The sequence below is a fragment of the Paralichthys olivaceus genome, chromosome 8, assembly GCF_024713975.1.
Source record: "Paralichthys olivaceus isolate ysfri-2021 chromosome 8, ASM2471397v2, whole genome shotgun sequence".
NCBI lineage: Eukaryota > Metazoa > Chordata > Actinopteri > Pleuronectiformes > Paralichthyidae > Paralichthys > Paralichthys olivaceus.
Genome location: NC_091100.1, coordinates 26,036,940 through 26,062,917, shown reverse-complemented (window position 1 = coordinate 26,062,917; position 25,978 = coordinate 26,036,940). Strand labels below are relative to the sequence as shown.

At 38.5% G+C, this 25,978-nt stretch overlaps 1 protein-coding gene across 8 annotated transcripts in view; it reads right to left on the bottom strand.

Moving 5' to 3' along the window:
- tenm3 (teneurin transmembrane protein 3) overlaps positions 1–25,978 on the bottom strand; it is a 500,548-nt gene that overhangs the window by 369,395 nt on the left and 105,175 nt on the right. For all 8 annotated transcript variants that reach the window (XM_069529751.1, XM_069529750.1, XM_069529754.1 and 5 more), the window contains exon 3: positions 11,696–11,735. The gene's annotated coding sequence lies outside the window, so the exon portion shown is untranslated. The remainder of the gene's footprint in view (positions 1–11,695; positions 11,736–25,978) is intronic.

The window sequence follows — 25,978 nt, the reverse complement described above, 5'->3', positions numbered from 1 at the left end:
ATACAGTGCTAGATGACAAAAGCACTTATAGATGGACTGACATCCCAGTCATGCAACTTACTGCAAGAATATCTGGGGTGAGACACAGCACTCTTGACAAGAGGCTCTTTTAATGAGGCCTGCGCACACAAACACACACATCCGCCCACACACACAATGTTGTCCTGGGCCTCTCACTGGCGTGCCAAGCAGTTGTCAAGTCTTATCCTTCGAGGTTTCTTTTTTCTTTTTTGGGTTGCCATGTTTTACACAAAGAAGTCAGATATGTTACATTCATGAGATACAGCAGGCTTGTTGTTTAGGCCTTTTATCCACCTGGGTTTAAACATGTTAAGAATAGCTACTCTGATCTTTCAGATTTAATTGAAACACCTACAGAAACAACATCTGACAAGAAGAAGTCCCAGTTCATATGAGCTTGAGGAATAGGGTTCCAAATCTTTGAGATAATCTTTTTCGTTTTTATTCTTGGTGTCACAATGCACTACATGTCTTCAAATTTAAAACTAAAGAAATATTGCACTAATAACATGGGAGGATTAACCCATCCAGCGTTGGCTGCTTGTCTAAGTCATAGTTGCAGCAAAGTTCCCAGATGCTGTCAGCTAGTTCTTGATGATCCAGACATTCCCTTACCAGATGGGATATATAACCTAGATCTTGGTCTAAGTGTAGCGGCACCCCAAACAGATATTTCATCTACCTCAACTGCCCCGCTTAAATGTAGGTGTTAAGGAGCAGGTTTTTACCCCGGGATCTTCATGGATGTCTGAAAATTTATTTTGGGGTTGTCTAAAGACTTGGCTCCCTCACCACTATGACAGTTCGGTACTAGGCAATATATGCTCCTCTTGCACAAATCCCGTAATTCACATTTAATACTTCAAAATGAAACCCAATTCAAAAGGGGAAGTCCACCATTTTCTAGCAGGTACCAAATTATAAAATGATAGGACTACTATATTTAGTTTCAGTAAACATATTGTATGGAGTGACTATGTCTTTTGTCAAGAGATCATTATTTTAAGGGTATGTGTTCTTAAGACGGATTGCTCTGCTTTTACAATGTTCCTACCATCCCATGGCAACACTCGTACAAGACAAAAAATATGTGCTACTTTCTTTCCCAGAGTTAGCTGATCAGTCTCAAGCCTCGTTTTGGAATACTGGAGTTTGGTACTTTCCCCAAAATTTGGCCCGGTCACACATAATCTATGTATTAGTGGTAAACCATCTCCTCTTTCAATCTGTGTGACTAATGAGACAAATGAATAGAAGAGGCAAATTGGCATGGCTTCGTGTGGAGTGACCGTTCCCTTAGTCTTGGTGATGTCATGTTTGTTGCATTACCAAAATACTAAAATAAGGTCGACATGTTTTTCCATATCATTTTATCTACGATATACATTTGTGGTTTAGTTACTGAGTCATTTTGTTCGGCTTTGCGTTTTACAAAATGAACAAAAGTAATCAGGTTAAACAAAGACTCAATTTGCAAACTACAAAGTTAGGGTTACACTAACCACACTGCTTTCAAATATTTATTTGTACTAAGTGTGAGTAATGTTTCCAGAGTAAACAGGGTAATTAGAACTTTAACTTGATCTATTCTTCAACTCTCATCAAGACTGGAGTGACCATTTCATTCTTGTTTCATCTCAGTGTCTTTAGTAATTTCTTTTACAGCAGTATCAAAAGGGATTTGATAATACTGGTACTTTCTGTGGAGAAACCATGTTTACACATTAATCACATTTTATTTTCTGACCGATGGCCACATATTGGATAGTTTTATGCTTTATAATACAGAAATGTGGCCTTTCCCAGTATAATCAGCTGGTTAAATACACCTCGGTATAGATAAAGCCACATTACCTTTTGAAGCAGCTTATGAGATGAAGATCAGCTTCTTACAATGTTGCAATGTCTTATATTTTGCCCTTTCTGATGCCATGTTGAACTTTAAGGCTAACATTGGACACAGTTGATTTGCATTCAGAAGCAGTTGGCCAAACTATCATTTCACCTTCTCCTTTATTTTTTGGCTGTAACTAAAAATTGTCTGCAGCCACGTTGTAGAGTATGGCAGATATTTGATTGCACCTGTCACTGTGTACTTTTAAGTCTGTCCTAAAGGGTTTTTAAGTACTTTATGATGCTGTTTTGCTCTATCTGAAGGCAATCTCATCGCCCATGCGGAATATAATGTCAGTTGAAAGGCCGCCTAAGAGTCCTAATGTGAAGCCATTGCTTTGAGAAATACAAAGGCCACTTTTCACTTACTGAACTAAACCACTTTCCCTGACAAGCGAACTGGACACTAACTGTGTCTGCTTGACTGCCAGTGATCAAATACCTCCTTGGGTATGGCAGATCCAGCTTGTTCTTCTTAATGTTGTATTTCATTTATCTTTTTATTTGCATTTTCTCTATTTATTTTACTTGCTACTGACGGCCTTCAAGCTGGCAATATCTACCTGTTCAACACTGATCAGACTGTTACAAAACTGAATATTCACATCCCTACAAGGGAAATTCATTGTGATTTTAGTGACGTCCCTGGCTGTTTCTTTGGTACTGCCAGCAGGGCAAATTGTGGATAATCTGCAAGGATGACAGTATTTACTGAGCTTCTGACCTTTCTAAAAATCCCTGTTGCCTAGAGGTTGATCCTTTCACACTCTGAGGAAATGTACTAAGATCTGTTGAGGCCCAGGCTTGAAAATGTCCTGGTATTTTGATCAATATTATCTTCACTATCAAGTTAAGCAATTAACCCTTTTCTAATCTCAACAAACTTGAAAGCAGTTTACAAGACAGGTCACATTGACACTTTCACATGAACATTCACACAGTACTTGTATACACAGTGCTAATCTGTCAATCATCCATTCACACGTGGTAGCACATTCAGTGTCAAAGTGTCCTTGTGGACTAGAGGAGTAGACCATGTCTCACACCTGCAACCCTCTGATTAGTGAATGTCCTCCTGTGCCACAGCCACGCACTTACAGTACCAGCTTGGGGTATCTTGGAGTATCTTGGGGTAGGGATCTATTTATTTAAATGGTAGCAGAAACAGCTAGTACGTATGGCAGCTCGGTTGCAAAAGGGAGGCTTGAGCGCTCCTGCATCGATTGTTGTTTGGTTGCACCTGGCCCTCTACCTCAAACTGGACATGTTTGTCACTTATAATCCAGGAGCTCTAATTCTGACACTCTGAGACTAACTCTAATTATGGCTTTAACTCCATAATATAAATGAATGCTGCTGTTGTGAAAAGAGGACAAGCTTGGTGAAATTCAGTCATCAGTGGCAAAGGATGAGAGACACAAGCAGATAACATAAACTATCAAATTTGCTGTGTTACAGTAGCAAAGGGGATAGTGAAAACAGAAAGTACAAGTGATAAATAAGTAAGCATGCAATATGAGCACAAGGAATTCAAAATAATTGTGTAATCAGAATTTATACAGCACAAGGGACTGCACAAAAGACTTTGAATTGCACAGATAGAAATTAGTGTGGCACAATTAAATTAGTTAATTATTTTATAGTGCAACCCTAGATTTAGAGTGGTCTACTCGGAGCAGAGCTGGTTGTAGTCTTAAAGCTGCAGGAAAGCACCTCTCCTTCAAACACCATCAGGTGTCATCAACCTGTCACTGAAGGAGCACTGCCGAGGTGCCCTTGAGCAAGGCACTGAACCCCCCAATTGCTCCCCGGGCGCCTTCATGGCTGCCCACTGTTCCGTTTGTGGTCACTGTGTGGATTGTGTTCCGTGTGTGCTCCGTTCACACAGATGGGTTAAATACAGAGGTCAAATTTCCCCATGTTTGCATGTTGCATGCTGTGTGTGGGACCAAAAAGAGGAATCTTAATCTTAGCTCTCATTCTCCTCTGTCGCACCACTTCCACTGGGTCAACTGGGTATCCCTGCACCAAGCGGCCGCAACAGACTGCTCCAAAGTAAATTACTAATGCCATCACAGAGTCGTAAAAAAAGGACTTCAGGAGTTTTCCCTATGCTCCAAAAGATCTTAGTCTCCACAGCAGATACAATATCTTCTATAAACTAAATGACGAGCAAAATTAAAATACACAGAAGAAAAGTCTATGGGGGTACTTCTACATATCAGTAATTCTCATCACTAAACATCTTATATTGTTTATGACCAGTAAATGCAACGCAGAACCACAATCTGGAGTAAAAGGTCAGCTAGGATCAAGCAAGGATCCCTTTGCCTGAGACGCAACACATGTGCACATAGTGTTCGTAAACAGTGGAGACATTACCCAAAAGAGCAAAAAAAATGGTTTCAAAAAGATGAAAACCCAATGCATTGAAATAAATAATACAGAGAGTAACAATTCAATGTATAAGTTATGTGGTAAGGGGAGAGGAGGGGGAGAGTGCACCATATTCATGTCCATGCACATTTAAAGGTCTGTATAGAACAGGTTTATCTCTGCTGATACTGCAACAGTTAGTCAAGCTGACAAACAACGGATCCTGCTCCAGGCTCCAGTTGCTGATTATAGCCCATATAGGGGGGCTGTGTGTATTAGCATGTGTGTATTTGCGGATTGCCACAATACTTATGCCTCCTTTTTTCTATGTATATATTGTTCCCCACAATATATACCTATGCAAAAGAGCTCACGCAAACCTGTGAGTATTTATAATTATTGCTGCTATAAATCAAGCTCTCTAATTGGTCAGGAGCTATAACCACAGCAGGAGGTCCCGCCTCAGGCTGCAGCTAATTGGCCACCTGCTGTGTATAGCTGTGTATAGTTGGACCGAACTAGGAGCCACTCAACACTGCAGCATCAACAGGTGTGCTGGTGTTGCTGTTTGCATGTTACAAATGAGTTTTACTCTCTTTAGTCTTGTATGTGAGTATTCTGTATCCTTGTTTCACCTATAGCAGGCGCGGAGCTGTGCATGTCTACTGTATACAGCCTGCTGTGTGATGCTCTGTGGAGCTGAGACACATGACATGAAATGTAGTGAGTGTAAAGACAAAGACATCTTTGTGAACATATTTTGGCATTGTTCAGAAAAGTGAATTCTTCAAAGGGATGTTTAAGGGGTAAGACTGTGTGTGTGTGTGTGTGTGTGTGTGTGTGTGTGTGTGTGTGTGTGTGTGTGTGTGCGTGTGTGTGTGCACATCTAAACCCAGATAAAACAAAATGATAACTATCCTCTGTAAATGTCAAACTTCAAAGGGCTTTTCAATTGTTCAACCTTTAGGGAAACATCACCAATGATAAGGCCAGAGGTGAGACATGTTTCCAAGTAAAATCACTGTAACTATATGCTCAGTGCTAGATTTTAACAATAAACATTATATGTGAGCAGGGTTAAAAGTTTTAAACGGATTTTTGGCTAATTTTAAAACCCAAGAGTGTTCCTTATAATACATGACGGCAACTTTTTCACACGCACATAGTTTTGCACAAGCTCACCTCTCAGCAGTCTACAATGACAATTACTCATGGATGAAGGCCAAGGCTCATAGAAAAGCTATGCTTTCACAAAACTTTACAGGGACAGGACTTTACACTGAAAGACTAATTGGCAGACTCACCTGCTTCCCTGCCACCCAAGTCAAGCAGCACAGGCACCACAGACAACTGGAGTAGCATCATCTGTGCAATTGCATGTCATGGCTCACTCAGGACTCAGAAGCTTGGTAAAATGCCCCCACTGGTAAGATAGTAAGATTTATATTCAAAGATATCAGGATGGAAAGAGACAGCAGAAGGATTTTTGAGGCGAGAGACACTACATTTAATCAGTTTCAAATCCTTGGCTGAGGAAGTTGTCTCTACCCCCGATCCAATTACTTATTTATTGCAATCTAATCGGTTAACAAAAGGCCATTCTCACCTTCCCACAGAGGAGCTAATAAAATCTAATCAATCATTTTCATCAGTTTCACGGCTTTCATTAAGCATTAATGGGTGTTTAAACTGTGGTGGGTCTCAAGGCTCCAGAGTGTGCTTTTCAACATGCGCATGATTGACCTGTGTGTGTGTGAGACTGTTAGAGAGAGAGACAGAAAAAAGACAAAGAAAGGTGATGGTAATAAAGAATGGAATGAAGACATATGGGGATATTGTGTTTGACAGTAGGCCCATGGACAATAAGAAATCCACACCCAAAAGCAGGAAGTACAGCATCTCTTTGTGTTTTGTTTTAAAGGTGTGTTGAGCTAAGATCAATGCCTTCAGTCAATTAGTGGTGTAATGATTTAATCAATAAGCTCTCTGTCAGGACCATCACTACTTTTCAGTGTGTGTGTGTGTTCTAAATATTCTTTAAAAAATTTGATTTCTCTGAAAAAACTGAATTTCTGCCTTTTAACTATAGTTGACAGGTAGATTCTTCATATTTCACAGCTTAGTCTATCAAACGTCTATCTTTTTTCAAATCATGAGTCTTAAAATGCTCTAACATCCTCTTGTATTTTGTAATATAATTAGTTTTTTTACATAACTTGTAACATAACATTAAAATATTTCTATTCTGAAAGTGTAATTGTAACTTTGGGTAATACCTCTCTTTACTATGATGCAGAATTTATTTATTTTTTTTCATGAAACACTTAATAGCCAATAATGAATAACCAAAAGTGAAAACACATTCTAGGATTTTTTGAAATCAATGAGCAAACTAACTAACAAATATAATAATACTTATTATTATTATTACCCACAGCACTTTCTGTGACAGTGCAGATAGTAGTTACATGCTTATGATGTACATGGACCTTTATTGAAGTTTACCTTTGACTAATGGAAATTAATCAGTTGTCATCTCAGCAGAATCCAAAAATGAACTGTATTATAAATATTTAAAATATCCTTATTAAATGTGAGTGAGGTGGATGTGTCCTTTATAGTTGTGGCAGTCAGAACCAGCTAATTTTGCATATTTCCCATTTGGAGAACTATAGCTCTGTTTCCATTGTCCAATATTTAAAAGTCTCATAATTCCTGCAGTTACTTAGAAACAATCTCTGGGCGAGAATAACAATCACTAGTTTTATTACAGGTAATTTGAAACACTAAACAGTGAAGACTTTATTTTCACAGACATGCTGCTGTTGCTGTAGCTGTTTGTCTTTCACTGGGTTGACTGTAACGTACTGTGGTGTTGCATTTCTCATATGGGCGCTTCAGACTGTTATTGACTGCTTCATTTTAAGCGTCCTAAACACCATATGCTATACTGATTGGCGATCAGATCAATTACTAACAATTGACGCCAGACGCTGATTGCTTTTTGTGAACACTGTTAATCAACACAAATCACTGTTCTCCTTAATTTGAAGCAGATCATTTATGTTCCCTTTTCCATCTGCAAGGCTCCACATGAAGATTCAGGACAACTGAGCTGTTGCTGCAGACAAACATTATGTCATGATGTCAACATTGTCTGATTAAATGTACCAAATTGTAGTACCAAAAGCTCCTTTCATCTGATCCCAACCCAACTTGAAACAAGTTCAAGTAGAACACACCAAAAAAGTTTGGTGGAAGTGCTAGACGTTTTGAACACTGTTAGATATTTTTATATCTATTATTGCTGTCATGAATATAGAGCTGGAATTGAAGCCCCTGTGTGAAAATGTCTATCACTGTGGAACACTGCTCTCCATAAACTATAGTTCTGCGGGTTTAAGCTCATAAATCATCTTCTTGAGGCGATGGAACTAATTGCCAATGCCCTACAACAGGTGTTGCTGTTTACAGCATGCTGTCAGAGATAGTGACGATTAAACATTCTAACAGCTTGCGGGGGGGAGGTCATTAATTCACACTATTCCTAATTCGCCGATACAATGTTTTGTTCCTATTTCCGAGTTTGCTTGTAGCATATGTATTGGGATGGGGCATATGGGAAGAGCCTTATGGCAATGTTGAAGTGAGGAAGGAAGAAAATCATCTTGTTATTTCAGTAAACCATTCATTTCTTCCTTTCTCCATTTTTTTACATTATTTTATGATTTTAATGTAACTGTCGCAGCAAATGGACAGTGTAGTGTGGAGGTCAGCAATTGCACTGTAGTTCATAATATATCAAAGATTAATAAAAAAAAAACCAAATCATGGCTATTTTTCTTTTCTTTTTCTTTGGTGTTCATAATCCTGCAAAAAGAAGTTATTGAATTCACAAGTGCATACCATTGAAAATAGATAGAAAGATTGAATCATTAAATCTTAAAGATTTAAACTCTACTTTTATTTTTCAATGTAAGTAAAGTAAGATGGCTGTAATGCTGGTCTAACTGTGAAATAGATAGATTTAAAAAGCCCTTGCACTGCATCAGAAATCTCACACATCAGGCTGCAAATGTCAAGTGGTCTTTCAATACGCTGCTCCATTTCTAATTTTATTTCCATGTCATTAACTTAAATGCCACATTGTAACATGTATGTGGATATAATTGTGTGCGTGTGTATCAGCAGTTCAAAGACTGAGATGGGCAAATGGTTATTCAGTCTCATCATGTTAGGTACTTCTACTCTACTAACAGGAAGTGTAGTGATCTGAACTTTTTCAAGAGGGATCTGATGATGTCCATATTGTCAAGGAATATAAGAATGCCAGGGATTACTTTAGGAGCTGGCTCAGTCGTCAAACTCAAAATATGCAATATAAGTACACTTTTCATTACTAAAACACATTACAATATACACTACAATGTCCAAATTGTAGTAAAATTACTAAACCTTGTGTCCAAGTTGAGTCTCTAGTCCCCATTAGCTAAATCCAAGTCAACAAAGGTTGCATTTCATGTAGGTAAATGGTTGTATAGCGCTTTTCTAGTCTTGATGACTCAAAGCTCTTTACACTACAGTTTGCCATTCACCCATTCACACCCATTCACACCCATTCACACAGTGCATCTATTAGCAGCACTTATTTTTGTTCTATGGGGCAATTTAGGGTTCAGCATCTTGCCCAAGGACACTTCGGCATGCAGATGGGAAGATTGGGGATCAAACTTCCGACCTTCTGGTTGGAGGACGACCGCTCTACCCCTCAGCCAGAGCCACTCCACTTGAACCCTGGGACCTAGGGGCCAATTGGTCAGAGTCTCTTTTTAACTTTACATTATGTGTTGCTGGGACCAGCTTTCTTAACTGATAAAATTCAGTTGTGGTTCAGGTCTGGTCCGGTATGGGTCTGCATGCTCTTAAAGAAAATCCAATAGTTTTCAGTATTAATACAGCCATCAATATTGAATGCCAAATTATCATGGTCAATTACAAAAACACCACAAAGAGAAGCCCTCCTCTCCAACGTTCTAGGCTTAATTCAATTAAGTCGAGTTTACAGAGTTTACTGTTAGCATTTAAAGAAGGTATTCCTTTCTCCCCAAAAGGTAGAGATACTAAAACCCCCACAATGCATCTGTCTCCTTACTCAGAAGCTTCTTTCCTTGTATCTCTCCTCTACTTAACTGATTTTCAAGCTCCAGTGATTGTCTGGACCTGCTCTAATGTGTCACACCTAAATTCTATTATCCCTGCTTGTGTAAATAGTCTCTGTGGTCCCCACTCTGCGTTTTCAGTTTGTCTTCTTATTTCTCTGTAGTTTGTTTGCTTGTTTGGCAGCCAGCCTGTTTAATTAAGCCTGTTTAATTAAATTCCACAAAACCATCCTGCCGCTTTGGTCTGCTTTGGGGTCTGCCAGAAATTCTAAACATGACAATATATACGTCAGTAGATTATCATTTACATTTAGCTTCCAGTATTAGACTCTCAACAGAACAATACAATCACAAGCACTTCAAGAGAAACGGACAACAAACAACAGATTATTTCTAAAGGTAAAATTAAACCTCCACTGTATTTTACTCATTCGGCCAGTAATGATTTAAAAATATTACAGTTAGGGTTGATGAGGTTAATGGGCTTGTTTGGCAAAATTGTACAGGTTATGTAAAGATTAAGATTGAGTGTAGGTTTTTATTAACCTTAAAAAAAAGAAACACTGATTGAGTCCACACAGTATAGTGACGGATGGATAAATTGTTTACAATGAGCTCAAAGTTATGTCTAATGTGTTCCAATTACTATAATGTTTGATTTGATTCCTCATAGCTTCTGAGATGTGAACTACAAATTCCTAGGGACCAAATCCCATGCCCGAAAAACTACTGACATCGAATGAAGCAGTGTCATCACTTAAACCCCTGTTACATCCTGTCATTTGAATGACAGAGGTCTCCAGGTGTGAAGGACAAGTGAGATTAGCATTCCCTCTCTCTCACTTCTCACCGGTTTACAACGATTGACTGTCCATCTTCTCTCTCCTCTCACCATCTCTTTGGATTTCTACTATGCATGTCACTTTGTTCCAGTCCTTATTTTTGCACCTCTTTCTACAACCAGCTCAGGTGGATTAAGCTACCAACGCCTGGATGGTTTAATTTCTTTTTCCTTTTCTATTCTGCTATTTCTTTTAATCTTTTTTCTGTTTTCTTTTTGTCACGATCCTGACAGACACATCCTTAAATGTCGGGCTGGTTGAGAGGAATTACAGCCCCTCTTCACATTCATCTTCACAAGACTAAACTAGTCATTCATATGGATATAAAGTACTTAGTATATATTAAAGCCAAAACAAATCCTCCCCCTTAGAATATAGAGAACAAATTCAACTTTCTGCTCCGAGAAGTTTAATTCCTACTTTATGTCTTTGTTTTTTTCTTTTCTCATTTGGGTCCTGCTCTGTATAGGTTTTACCAGTTGATTTAAAATCAGGCAACAGGCTTTTGCTCCTCAGCATGAAAAAAATGGACAGCTTAACAAGTCAGAAAAAACCAATATTAATCACAGTGAAAGCTGAATGACAGATTTTTACACATCCCACAGAAATGCCACAGAAAGTGATGTGAATGAACACATTTAACACTACTTCTTTCCGACCCTACTTGGTTAAGACGGGTGCATAACATGACGACTCTTCCCCGTCGTGCATAGCAAATCCATCCGTATTATTTCTCTAAAGATCTCTGCGTGGGTAGATGGACAATCTGCGTGTGAACGTGTATATGTAAATATAAAACACCTTCCACACATATATATATATATATATATATATATATATATAAAAAACAACTTGATCTGAAAAGGCATAAATTCTATAAACAATATTTTTTAAATAGATTAAATTAACCAAAACTGTATGTATGAATATCTTCGTAACCTTTAAAAACTTCCAAACAAGCATTTTCAAGGAATTAAGTTATAAACTTCTTGATTTGCATTTTACATACAGGATTTTAGACTTAGTCAGCACTAAATCAACCTGCAGGAGTTTCTGAAGGCTTGTGTAACATGTTTTGGCCTGCTTGCTTACCTATCAATATGAGGATGATGGTTTTCCTTAATGAAATACACCTATTCGCCAATACCACATTAAAGTACTCATGGTCATATGATCACAGCATAGAAATTCAGTCACACATCTATTCCCTTGTTTCTGTGGATCTTATGAATAAAAGCACTGTATAAAAAAGTGTCAGTCCAATATGGGTTTGCTGCACGTGTGTGTGTGTCTGTGTGTGTGTGTGTGTGTGCGTGTGTAAAACCGCAGAGAGCAAGACAGAGCACAAGGGCGTGAGGAAGGGAGAGAGAAAGAAACACAGATCACAAGTATTGATTTTCTTACTTTTAGTGTACTGTAGGTGAGAAGACTGGCAGGGATTTACCTGGTGGGGAGAGAGTGAGAGAAAATGTTGTCAGAAAACAATGAACATACACACACACACACACACACACACAGTGATATGGTTTGCTGTGGGGTACAGCAATGACAGTTGAATTATGGATTTCTGTATTGTGGAGGACAGAGAAAGGGCGTGAGTCAGTCAGCTGGGCTGAGCTTTACATCTGCATTGTCAATCTGACATGCCACACACACACACACACACTACAAAGACTGTGAGAACACTCTGATGCCTGTGTGTGTGTGTATGTGAGTGTGTGTATCAGACACAGTGAGAGACCAGTAGCTTGTGTATGTTTCCACCAGCCCCAGTGTGATATATGGAGGTGCTTCATGTTGAGCTGTTAACCTTTAGGTGTCATGGTGGATGGCAGACTTGAGTCTCAGTTGGGAACCTTCCTACTAAATAATGACTGTTTGATCACACACTGAGTTAACTGACCTAAAAGTGTCAGAGGTGTAGAGATAGGAGCTGTTGGAAACTTCTAAATAAGAGAAAAAACCCAATGGTTCCTTTTCTAAAATGCTCATCATCCTCACAAATTGAAGTGATGAACCTGACTGGCCTCCTTACATTTCAGTTCACCTTCTTTGATAAAATCACAAATTGGGTTGGGAATCAAAACCTGGTTCCAAATGAAAAAGGAGTGCAAATGCAATATATATATATGTACATGTTTATTTACATCTCTACCTACAGGGAGCCTTTTATTCCCTTGCCAGGACCTGTCTGTCTTCATCGCAAATCAATGTAACAGAACCTGTGTTTTCATACGAGCTAGAACTTAGCATGCGTGATTAACGTGAAAGCAGCAGTGTGAAAGATGGACCCTGGTAATTAATCAAAAGCCTGACAATACTTTTAACGAGGCCTTCATTAGCTGCAAGTCGGGCTGCTCCTCTGGCCAAACATTTAAGGCAGCATGGCAGTGATTTAAAGCAATGTACTGTGTTTCTTATCTTGCAGTCCCCAGGAGTGAGTGTGCCTGCTCAGCCACAATCACCTACAGTTGTGCCTCTCATCACACTTATGGGCAGCACAGTCACAGGTATCAATGAAAACAGTCATGCTGTTTTGGTCATGTGAGAAAACTATGGAGCCGAAGTTCCATGTGTGGAATCATAATCAAGAGAGATGTGGGCGTACAAATGTCAAACTTTTGTGGGGTCATATCTCCCGAACTATAGGTCACAGAGAAATGGTTCTCATATTATTCTAAAGCTCACTGTGCTGTCCTCACGATTGAATAAAAGTTTGATTTAAAGCTGAATTGCAAGAAAATCGAATTTTTCAAAACTGGTCACATTTTCATCAGTGCATGATCAGACACATGCAAAATACTAATGCACTACTCTGTTGATGGCGCTCAGGTCAGAGGGAATCATCGTTTTGTATAATCATAATTTCGATGCAACTTGTACTTGTCAAATTATTGCAAAACCACATTTGAATGTTGTAGTGGAACCTCTGAGAAGGACTGAGCATTCTTAATTTCTGCTCCTTTTGAGTCTCATTAAATGTGTCCTTCCTGTGAAATGTTTGTCATCTAAACATTTGACTAACTATTCACCATGTCAGAATCAAAGATCACATTCATTAGGAACTGGAATCAATAAAATGATACCCGAACCTAGTCACATATGACTGGACAGGCAACAACTTAAATCTGTGTTTGCATTGAAATATGATAAGCCATGATGATCGGAATGCAACAGGTTAAATTTAAATTAAGTTTATTTCATTACCTCTTATATAATTATTTATAAACAGCTCTGACAAAGAAGTGAGGAATTAAACAGAGAGTACCTCCAGAAAAGCTACAGTGCTCTTTAGCATAAATTCTCCAAATCTCTGGATCAGGGAATGATGAATAAACTCCATTCCTTCCTTCTATTCTGATAAAGGTAGTGAAGAGCACTGTCTAATACAAGTCCAGAATCTCTCAACTGTGTTCAACTGGGTGGAGATCTGCTCACTGAGAAGTGACTGGTGACGTCCATTCTCTCTCTCTCTCTCTCATTCAGAGATCCCTCTTGCCCTGCAGACGGGGACATTCATTTATCTGTAAAAATGACAAATCTTCAAATTTGGTGCATAGTTTTTTTCTTTGGAGAGTAATTAAAATGTACCTTGCAGCTTACATTCTAGTCAAGATAGAGGGGTGACTGTTGTCATTGTATCACACTTTGTGGATTAAATTCAGAACAGACTTTCAGATGCTACTCCCAACAGTTTCTGAAAACGATCCTGATATGCACGGACCAGCGGTGTCTGTGCTCCAATCATTATTTGTCCATTTCCGTAATGGTCACAATAATAATTTCTGATAATGCCATGAATGTTAAATCTACTGTTAAATCTGGAAGGTGAGTGTGTGTGTGTGTGTGTGTGTGTGTGTGTGTGTGTGTGTGTGTGTGTGTTTGTGTGTATGTGCACACCTGTGTTTGTATGTTCATGTGTAGAGCAGCAGGATAGCTGTCTAAGTAGCCTAGGGATGAAGTGTGTGAGAGGAGATAAGCATAGCCTCACTGTTGGATAAGACACATTATTCTATTGTGTGCACACACACATACACACACACATAGAGAGAGAGAGAGAGAGAGACACACACACACACAAAAACACACCTTATCCTATTCTTATTAGGACTTCGCTTTGACTGTCATTCTTTGTGAACAGCCTAACCTAACCTTAACCAGGACCTCAGACATGAATCTTCAATACCCACCACTGTATGAAACTCTAGATACTACAACTGTAGTATATGTTTCGGAGTAGGTATTGTATGTGGGTATAGGGTTTGGAAACATACATTTACTCATTTATGTGTAAACACTAACAACTCTAGTTAAAAAAAAGGGCTTTAACAAACCGACCTTGAACTACAATGTCTTTCTATTTGCAGGATGGCAGTGATGACCCTTCTCCTGGCTCTCAGCACATCACCACAAGAAAACCAAACAACCTTGAATGGAAATACTTAAAGCTACCACCCCTCCTCCCTGTTTTCATTCCTTATCCTATTTACCTCCTCCAACCAAACCACTGTGTTAGGGCTCAGAGATGTCTGGGACCTGGGAAACAAAGTTTTCTCACCACGTCCATCCTCCTTATTGTGCCAGCTGCAGGGGACTTTTCTTGGTCTTCTTGGGGAATTGTTTTGATTGAGATTTGGCCGACACGGAATAGTGTCTTCTAGGAACATACTGTCTGGAATGTGGTGGTTTGCTCTTTTTCACCAGATCTGGGCCACAAGTGAGCCAGATAGCGCATGTCAACAAACGGTGACCTGAATTTGTTTTGTATTATTTGGGTCATATTCACAAATGGCCACATGGGCCACTTTAGGTTCACATCCAGATCACATCTTGCCTAGAGCACTTCATGTTTGCCAAAGGCCCATATTAGTTTGGGGATATTTGGGCCTCATTTGCGATTGTAAAATAGGGGCCACTGTAGAGCTCACTTCTATTTTGTCTGGGCCGCATCATTGCCTTAAAGGTTCAGTGTGTAAGATTTATTCTATTGGAATAAATTGAATAAATAATAATCCTAGTGATGTTTTCACTGGTGTGTTTCATCTAAATTGTATGAATTGTAGTTTTCTTTACCATAGAATGGGCCCTTTATATTTAAATACTTTATATTAACATGGAGGGGCTCCTCTCTGTGGAGGCTGCCATGTTTTTTACTGATGTCCAAACTGCACAAACTAAAACCTTTTGAGTTGTCATGACAACTGAAGTTCACCACAGGTTCTGTTTCATGTTTGGAAGGGGAGGGTGAGGTGAGGAGTGTTCAGCTGCAACATGACACTTCACCTCTGAACTTTAAGTATCTGGGGTGGGTTGTGAAATGTATAGACGTAAAGTGAATTGATTCTTCAACTGCCTTAGAGTAGTAGTAGCAGGGAGCGTTCCACAACCTTGAGTGCGTATTAAATGCTATAATGTAATATTTTACCAAACCAAGTACTTTTTGTGCCTAAACCTGGGCTGTTCAGTCAAGACAGAACCTGGCTGGCAGCCAATAAGTTGATTTAGTAAATCCAACAGTGCCTGTTAACTATGCTAATTTTTAGAACAGTAATAGTCACAAAACTGTTATTATCATCACACTAATAGGGTGCAGTATTTTTCATTAGAGCAAATATTCAGTACTGTAAAAGGCTTTACTGCATTATTTTTTAATGTAAATGTATAAGTTTCAAATAATTACACAATATAAAATGAATGCACTTTTTGTATCACAAAAAAATCATTTATTGTATCTTTTCATTTAATTATTATTTTCAAACAATAAAAACCTGTAGTGGCAGCAATCGAAACATTAAGTTTCAACATAAAGAAACATAAAGTACAAACAGAAAATAAAACAATTAAATATGAGCCTGAAGAAGAAATCCTGACTTTATTATTGCTGAACTGGAACCCCCTTTAAGAGCTTGAGTGTCCCCCGCAGTGTTAAAATATATTGGTTATTGTTGTAGAAATGTATAGGCAAGATCTTTTATGTTCCGTGTTTCTCTTTAGAAATACCATTATACTTCACATCACTGTATGTTTCTAGTGCAACAGTTCATTCCCCACACACACACTGACACAATTTAAAATATTATCCACTATTATTCACCTGTTGTGATGCTCTGTCTTCAGAACTTCTTACCGAACAGAATCTAGGCAAGCTAATTCTCAGGTTACTCCGCTGACTGCATGTCTTTGAAGTGTGACAGGAAGAACCAATCAACATATTAATAACCAAGGTTTCAAAGTCATTTCAAACCCACAACCTTCTTGTTGGGAAGCAATGACCACTAACGCTCCGTTCTGTCATTTGGGTTTGATAGATATTCTTGTGTTCATCCTCAGTAGCCGAGTTCTGTACTTACATGCAAAATCAAAATCAAGCTCTGCCCAAGGATTTTAAATCCATACATGATACAGTAAATCATTTTAACTCTAAATTAAGATCAGCTCTCGAAAGTGTGGCACCTGAGAAATATCAAAAAGAAATCACAGACTAAACTAATGCCATGAAACAAATGAGAGACTATGTCTGCTAAAGAGGGAATGCTGTAGAGCTGAGAGAATGTGAAGAAAAAGCAAGTTAACAATCCACAGAGAGATTTTTAGATCGCTCCTCATTTACAAAAAAGCTGTGCACTCTGAGAGACATGCAGAAACAATCCTAGGTTTTTATTTTCAACAATCAATCACCTCTAAATCTGTTGCTGCTCTCTGAATATACATGTCCTGCCTCACAATCAAAATATAAAGAGCTTGCTGAATTTTTTGAAAACAAGATAATAAGTATGAGTAACAGTATTGTGAACACCATGGAAACACCAAAAAACTCAACCCCAACCTCTTCCCAGACTCTAATTCATTCTGGAAAAATCAGTGAAGCAGAGTTTTGTAAAATGATTGCGCAGCTGAAGTCTTCCACATGTTCGCTGGATGCAACCCCAACTAGATATTATTCTCAATCTTTTAGAAGTTTTAAATTGCTGACTCCAGATGAACTTAAAACAGCTCTGGTAAAGCTCCTTCTTAAAAAAACAAATCTTTATTACTTTATGCTGAACAACAGTTGGATGAATTCCTATTCACGAATCATATACACAACCGATTTCAGTCTGGTTTTAGAAAGGGACACCACACCGAAACAGCACTGGTGAGAATAATAAATGACCTTCGAGTGAGGGAAGATAAGGAAAATGCATCTATCCTGGCGCTCCTCGACTTATCTGCTATATTTGACACCATAGATCACAAGCTCCTTTTACACAGACTGGAAAGTTGGATTGGTATCACAGGCACAGCTCTAAACTGGATCAGAACAAACCTCACTGGTAGAACATATTTCTCAGTGACCATGTTTCACAAAAGCATGATAACTTTTTGAAATTGAAATTTCAAAGGGTTCCATTCTTGGCCCTTTACTATTTGGCTTATATATGTTACCACTGGGAAAAAAATGAGTGACCATGGTGTGAACTGTAACTGTTATGCTGATGATACTCAATTATATTGATCCATAGCACCAGATGATGATTAAATTGCCTCTCCAGCTTCGAACAATGGATGAGCAACAATTTTCTCAAAGTAATGGAAGATAAAACAGAAATTCTTGTAATTGGTACTAATGATCAGAGACAAACGATTATTAACAAACCCGGAAGTCTGGCGCATCCCAACAAATCAAATGTTAAGAACCTGGGTGTTACACTTTACTCAGAACTAGATTTTAATTCCAACAAAAACGATATGACTTTTATCATTTAAGAAACACTGCAAGAGTAAGACCGTACCTCACTCTGGAAGTTGACTCATGCTTTTATACTTTCTCGTCTAGACTACTGTAATGCACTATATTCGGGATGACCGAAAAAATCTATTGATAATGAGAAATAGGAAAAGAGATCAAATTACTCTGGTTTTAACGTCTTTACACTGGCTTCCAATATCACTGAGGATTGTTTTTATTTTACTTGTTTTTAAGTCTCTTATTGGTACAGCACCCTCATATATTGTCTATCAGAGTATGTTCCAAATCATTTCCTCAGGTTGTCTCCTGTGGGTTGGCTCAATATCCCAAACACGAAGTATGAAAAGTTTGGGGAAGCAGCTTTCTCTTGCTATGCACCAAAGGTTTGGAACAAACTCCCACCACACACGAGACAAGCTTTTAAGAAACACCTCAAGACCTATCTGTGTGATCTTGCTTTTAATTAATTGTATCTTCTTTTTTAACACACATTTTGATCTCTCATTACTTTTCATTGTGAAGCAATTTCAGCTGCATTTTATCTATGAAAGGTGCTGCATAAATACAATGTATTATTATTATTATTATTATTAAAAAAACTGGATAACAAGCATGACTATGACAAGCAAACAACAACTTTTTTCAGCTGTTATTATCATCCTATCTTGTTTTTCATTTACAAGAAAAGACTTGCAATATTTTCTTATTAATTCAGAATGTATTTGTAGATCATTATGAATAAAATGTTCTTGAAAGACGGAAGAAAAGAAAAGAAGAAATGTAAAAATGAAAATGATTTGATCAGATGTAAGATTGAGGGTGTATTTTTTGCAATACATATATTGATATTATTTCTTATATCTTTATATCAGACTACAGGAAAACTAAGTGTAGGTAACGGTGACAGGCCCGACACTATCATGAGCTTCTTCAATGCACGCTTTTACAGATCAATACAGACAGCTGCAGCTAAACACATTAAGCTTGGTGTTCAGTGCAGATTAAAATCAGCATTGGTCTGCCGTTTGTTTGTGTATGTGTGTCTGTGTGTGCGAGCAGACAGAGACATCTCCCTGTCTGCTCATTGTTTTGTGTGTGACAGCACCTTTTGTACAGCTTGGCGTCAGACGCGGCTCACTATATAAAAGGGTCAGGCATGGACGGGAGAAAGAGAGAAAGATTAAGGTCAGAAGAATTTCCACAGCCAGGGAGAAAAGAGAATATGGAGACAATAAAGACTTGGTGGAAAAGAGTAAATTGCACTGAGTTAGAAACAAGATAATCAGTATGATGCCTTCTTTTGATGTAGAATAGAGTGAGAGGGATGTTTATATGAACAGGTGGAAATATAATCAAAGCAACTGATACTGGGCACACAATTTCTACGTGCCTAAACGAAGCATCATTTTCCAGACCTTTGACTTAGTCAGTATAGCTGTAAAACAAATAAAACTGAATAAAGGACATTTTCTTACAGGGAAGGGGGGCTCAATAGGAGGAATTGAGTTTATGATTTTGATTTCACAGATCTGCTATAAGGCAATATATTTTGTATAGGTCTACTCTGGATGTTGGCATTCAGCATTTTAACAGCGATTCATTCTTGAACACTTTAGATTTAATGTCATAGACTTGTAAACTTGACTTCCTCAGTCACGTGACCTGATTCACTCCTGGGGTATGCACCATACATCCATAGTCAACACTACAGTGTATAATTTTAGTCAAGTCTCCCCTAAAATGTCACAGAGGTGTATTTTCTGCAGCATACAAATGACTGAATAATGATGGAATAATATACAAATGATTGTACTTCAGCACCATAGATTCATCAATACAGAGTAGTTATATTACTGATGTTTCAGAGACATGGTGGGGGGCCATGGACCCCAGCCAGTTCATAGTTCAAAAGAAAACTACAATTCATGCAATTTAGATGAAACAAACTCATGAAAACATCATGAGGATTATTCTACATTAAATTTCTGACAATAATTCCCTTTCACCTGAATCTTACACACTTAAACACTTACACCTTTAACTAAACAATGCCTCTGCTGCTGCACTCACTCTGCTACTGGGGGATAGAGATGGCAGGTGGCAAGTTAAACGGAGGGATGAAACCCTCCCTTGACCACCATCAAATCAACAAGATCGTGTCAACGTGATAGTTTCACAAATGTGTGCATTTGAGAATTTGAGAAGTTTCATTGTTGACTCTCTGTCCTATGTATGTCCTTTTAAATTGTCCAAATGCCATCAATGAGTTCATAAACTAAAAACATGCTTTCAGAGATCAATAAACCACAATCATGGGATGGAGACAAAAGGGTTATGATTTGATTGAAAATGTTCATGGATACACATTCATATTAATTCATCCTAAAGTTAAGGCACAGCCAATACAGTCAGTTAATGTAGCACAATAATTTTCCTTATCTTTTGATTATACCTTCCCTAAAGTAGACTAGGAGCCAGAGCCTTCAGCTTTCAGGCTCCTCACCTGTGACTTTATCTCCCAGTTTCAGTGTGGGAGGCTGACACTCTCTCTGTTAAGGAGTTGGCTTGAAACCATTGTTTTTGATAAGGCTTATAGTTCAGGTCTCTCTTGGACCTGCTCTGAGCTATGCTAATATAGGTCTAGACTCTAAGTTCTCTTTCCGCTTCCTCATCTCCATCTTCATCTTATTAATGTCTCATCAATACATGTTACTGACTTGACTTCTTCCCTGAGGTCCTTGTGCTTTATCGTTTGCATATCCAGGATGGCTTCACATTGTGGATTTTGATAGTTGATCGAAATCATGGATTGTGACTGTGATGGCAGGTCATAATCCTGATGGTATTGTGTACTCATTACTGCTCCCTTCATCTCTGTCAGGCATTTTATTTTGTATAAATACTTTAAACATTAATACATCTCTCCATGAATGTTTGGAACATTGTTATTTTGTTGATGTGCTCTGTTATATGCACCATCTATTGCAGCGGTTCTCAACCTTTTTTACTTCAAGGCCCACCTTTTCATACATGTAGTGGTCCAGGGCCCATTAACACATATATATTTAATTGTTTTTGGCTAATTGATTCTAGTCTATGTTATATCTTAATTGTAGTAAATATCTACAGCAAAGCCACTCCCTGCTTTACAGAAAAAAAATAATCAAATACAGGTTCTTTAAAAATGATATGGGTGTGACAGAAGCCAAAAAAAGCCAATGTCTCTGCCCAGAGGGATTTATTGTACAAAAGTCAATGTAAACCTACACACACAACATTCTATATTAATTTGAACTGACAGTATCTGATGAAGTACAACCCAACAGGCTAATAGTAATGATTCCTTATTTGCCACAGCAAACACGGAAGTGCTTTAAAAGCAGGCCCAAGTAGCTGGCTTTCATTGCACATTTGGAGTTTGAAATCAAAGAGACCTTTTCTGTGTTTGGGTTCCATTTTCTTTTCTTTGGAAGTAGTCGACTGGCTTCCCAGCTGGGTGAGTTGGGTGTCTTGTCTCAAGATGCAGCTTTAGCTTGGAAGGGTTCAGCGCCTCATGTGAAAGCCTCAAGCCGCACTCCACACCCTCACCTCCGTTAACAAAACCATATTTAATGAAATCGGGGATGTACCTACGTACAAATGTGACATTTTTTGGTGGGTTAGTAGCGTTGGTGTCGTTGCTTTTCCGCTTAAGGAACTTTTCCATCACTCCAAACACTACAGTGTAGCGGTTAGCTGTTAGCATTAGCTCACCTGTCAACTGGGCGTCTCCAACTGATGCGGCCCACTAATATCAAATTAAAAACATTTGACAATTCTGTCCGTCCAGGGAGAGGGCTCAATCACATGGGGCTTTCTCTGAGTTTTAATATTTTAAATGTTGTTATGTTTTACTGCTTGTATTTAATGTGCTATTCTAACACATACAGTAAACAGAGTTAACTGGCAGAAAAAACTGTGAAAAAGATTTTCCAAAGAACTTTAAGTTTTTAAGATCAATTACTTCTCCAAAGGACAAAGGTTTTGAAAACAATCCACAGACAACTTGAAACCATGAAATAAAGGCTTTTTTGTTCTCACAGCAGTGGCTTTTTTTTTTTTTTTTTCCACCTTGTCCACAACAGACGCTGGAGGCCAACAAGGTTTTGATGCAGCTTTTTCCTTCTTTTTTTTTTCTTCATTATGGCATGAACAAACTTACAAAGTCCTGTCTTTTTTTTTTTTTACCTGGACACATGCAAACATTCAACATCCAGAAAAGCTATCTTCATACAGAAGAATCATTGTGAATGGTGGGATCTTTGATATTCTCTCAAGTCATCTCTGTGAAGCAGACATGAAAAGAAGTGTGTGTATCCTTGAATGGCTGGATGGTAAACTAGAGGGCATTTGTTTGGCAGCCAAGAAACAGAAGAGGTGACACTGGGCCAGTTCAAGGGTGTGTGTGTGTGTGTGTGCATGTGCGTGTGCGTGTGTATCCTGTAGGTAGATTCAAGATGATGTGGCATGTGGATAATAGAGACGGAAAGAAAGAGTGGTGATGAAGAAACAGACATAATAAGGGAAATAGGAAAGTAGAGATAGAGGGCAGATGATGTCCCCTTCAATGAAGATACCATACTGAACAGATGCCAGCTGTTCCGCTGTGTGTGTGTGTGTGTGTGTGTGTGTGTGTGTGTGTGTTTGTGTGTCAGTCTATGCAATCATTCCCATGCTGTTATGAGCTCATTACAAGAACAGATCCAAAAAGATTGTTGATGATGATAACGATGATGATGATAATGGTGATGGTTATGGTGATGATGATAATGATGATGATAACATGATGATCATAATGACAACATCTGCCAATCTTAGTTTTGGATTCACTACGCAGTGCACTGTTAAAGGTAAAGAGACTGCACCACTGCTCTGTTAATACACAACAATCAACACATTTTACTTACAGAGGGTAGCAACTGAATGATGATACTGAATGATCACAGAATCTTTGATGATTATTATTTCATCACTTTGCAAGCAAATCCGGAAAGTACAATATCTCCTGGGGTCACATGTTTGGTTTCCTTTTTAAGCATTACAGTGACTGAACCATTATTCTTCCCTCCAAACCAATTTAGTTTCCGGTTACTTCTGCAGTATGCTGCAACATTTGCTTCACCTACAGAAATATGTTTTTCATGTTTTTGTAAAGAATAAAGCAGTGATTCCAAATGAGCAAATTGAACAATAGAAGTTTCAGCAGTGAAAAAGACAAATTCAGTTTTCTAAATTCAAAGCCTTACAAGTGGACATGTTGCATAATATAAAAAATAAAATGTACTCTTCTATAGCAGTATTATTGTCCTGTATAAAGGCTGTTTAATGTTACATAATTTTCAAACTCTCCAGAGTGGAAATTGGTTTTCTATGTCATTATACCTGGCCTTAAAAAGTGTTGCCTCGATGTAACTCGCAGACACTCTGAAGCCAACAGGTGAGTTTATTGACCTGCAAAAAGCTGCCAGTCGATACCAACAAACACCAGAGGCTCACAGGCTGGAGAGGTGAGATTAGATAGGAACCTAACAAGTGACTTTCTTGTAGCTGACATGTCTAACTCTGCCCATACTTGGGATTTAGACAAAGGGGAAGATGGGAAAGAGAGACATAAGATAGTGAAGATAATGACAGTCTCTCAATCTCACACATCTCCCATGACACAGAAAGACAAACAGATAGGAAAACTGACAAGTGAGTATAACAACCTCACCAACATGTCAAGCCCCTGCTTGTATGCTCTCTCAGGATTAAGATAGAAACAGACATCGACAGAAAAGAGGGGGCCCTGTGAGCCTTACAGCAGAGTCAGATGCTGTATCACAACATTTTATTATGAAACATACCACATAACATGAAAACTGTAAGTCTGAAAACCTCTTAATCCTTTATTTGACTGTGTTCAGCCTTCCCTCAATTTTTTGACCCACAGGCCCCCGACCATGAAGCTGCCGCCACTGTGCTTCACATAAATATTATGTTTTCCAAGTGATTGAAAAAAAATAGCTGTTTGTCATATTACACCATCCATTATCTATACTAGTTATCTTCCGAAGGCTGCACGGGGGCCGGAGCCAATCCCAGCTGACAATAGGCAATCGGTGCTCTTACCTTCACACGTTTGAGTTTTTTAAGAGTTCCCTAATAACCTTTGATGATTCATGTCTTTTGACTAAGGAAGGAAGCCAGAGTACCCAGGGAAACTTCACACAGACGAAAGGAGAACATGCACAATCAACACAGAGAGGCCCTAGCTGGCCTTCAGCTTCAGACCAAGATCTCTCTTAGTGTGCCATGCCGGCATTCAACCAGAGCATTTTTTTCCTCAAGCCCTCAGAGTCCCTTAAATGGTGTTTGACAAACTCCAATTTGCCTGTCATATTCTGTTTGCACGAAAGATCTTCAGTACAGCCACTGTACCATAAAGGCCTGTTAGGAGGCTTTTCTGTGCTTCTGTTAGAGCAGTCACTCGCCTGAAACCCCGCTGAAAATCTGTCTGCTTGTGACCTCCTAAGTTAATTTAATCAAAAGTAAATCCTGAGATGTTATACATAACAATGTAATGACAATTAGAAGCACCTACAATATTAAGAACATCATGTAGGATGATAAAATGTGTACGACTAAATATAAAAAACTGTTGACCCAAATGTAGAAAGCTATATCCTACTACCCTAAAGAACATCATAGCACACAAACGGCACTGCTGCAAGTTACCAATGTCCCTCCCAGGGCGTCAAACAATGGACCTATCTCTGTAAACATCTTAGTGCTGAATTTGACGACACTAAGAAAACAATTTCAGAGCCCGTTGTTCTAGAACATGTTATTCAAATTAAAGGAAGGCTGGTAAGAATCCAAATATCCCCCTCACACTGTGAGTATGCAGGTCAATAATCTGAATTAACCAACAGCATCTGACAGGCCTTGTTTGGCTGCTATATGGTTGAGGTTTACCATTAAGACTGATGCATGTTTGTGTGTGTGTGTGTGTGTGTGTGTGATAGAGAGAGAGAGAGTTATTCTATGCAATCTGGTCTGGTCCAGGTGATACTAGCACATATGTTTGGTGTGGGTGTATTTAAGTTACCGCTCACCATGTCTGCTTAATATGCAAAACACACACTTCCTCTAAGGGCAGGGACAGAATTCAACATGTATTTCAATGAATACAAATACTGGCTTCTTTCAAGGAAGTTTGTCTATAACAAAGTTTTCCAAGTCCATATGTTTGCTTCATAATTAGTACAACATAAGTTAGAGTGTTAAAGGAAACTTTGAAAAAAAATAAAAATAATAATCCTAAATGCAATTAAATGTTTAAATCTGTGCATAAATCAATAAACATAAAAAATGGATATTGCTTGTTGACAAAATGTGAAAAACAAATCTTGAATGTGTCATTTTCATTTGTTCGGTTTTGGATCAGAAACGTATACTTATGGCCACAATATTAGTTATTTGTACACTAGTTATGTTGATATAATGGAAATCACTGTATATTCATTAGCACACATTTGTCACAATTTAATAAAGTGCATTACTTCTTGTTTTTACTCTGAACAGTCTATTGAGCACTGTGAAGTATTAGCTCATTTAGTGATTTAGTGATTTTATCTCAGAAAAGGGTAACTCCATGGCGATAAGATATATATATATATATGATATGCCGTAAATTACCAAATAATAGGCGGAGCGTTTATTTGTTTTAATCACTTAACAGACCAGGCGTTTATTTGGGACCAGGCGGCAGTGTGGGACAGGCGTTTAATTTCTTTCTCACAAAATCCTTCTGGTTAATAGCTGTACGTCTTCTGCAAGTGAAGTTGTTGCAGCGGAGGAAACGGTTTAGTCAACCAGCACTCGCGGCAAACTCCTCATCTCTGCTGTCGCTCACGGTGGCGTACATTTGTTTCGCC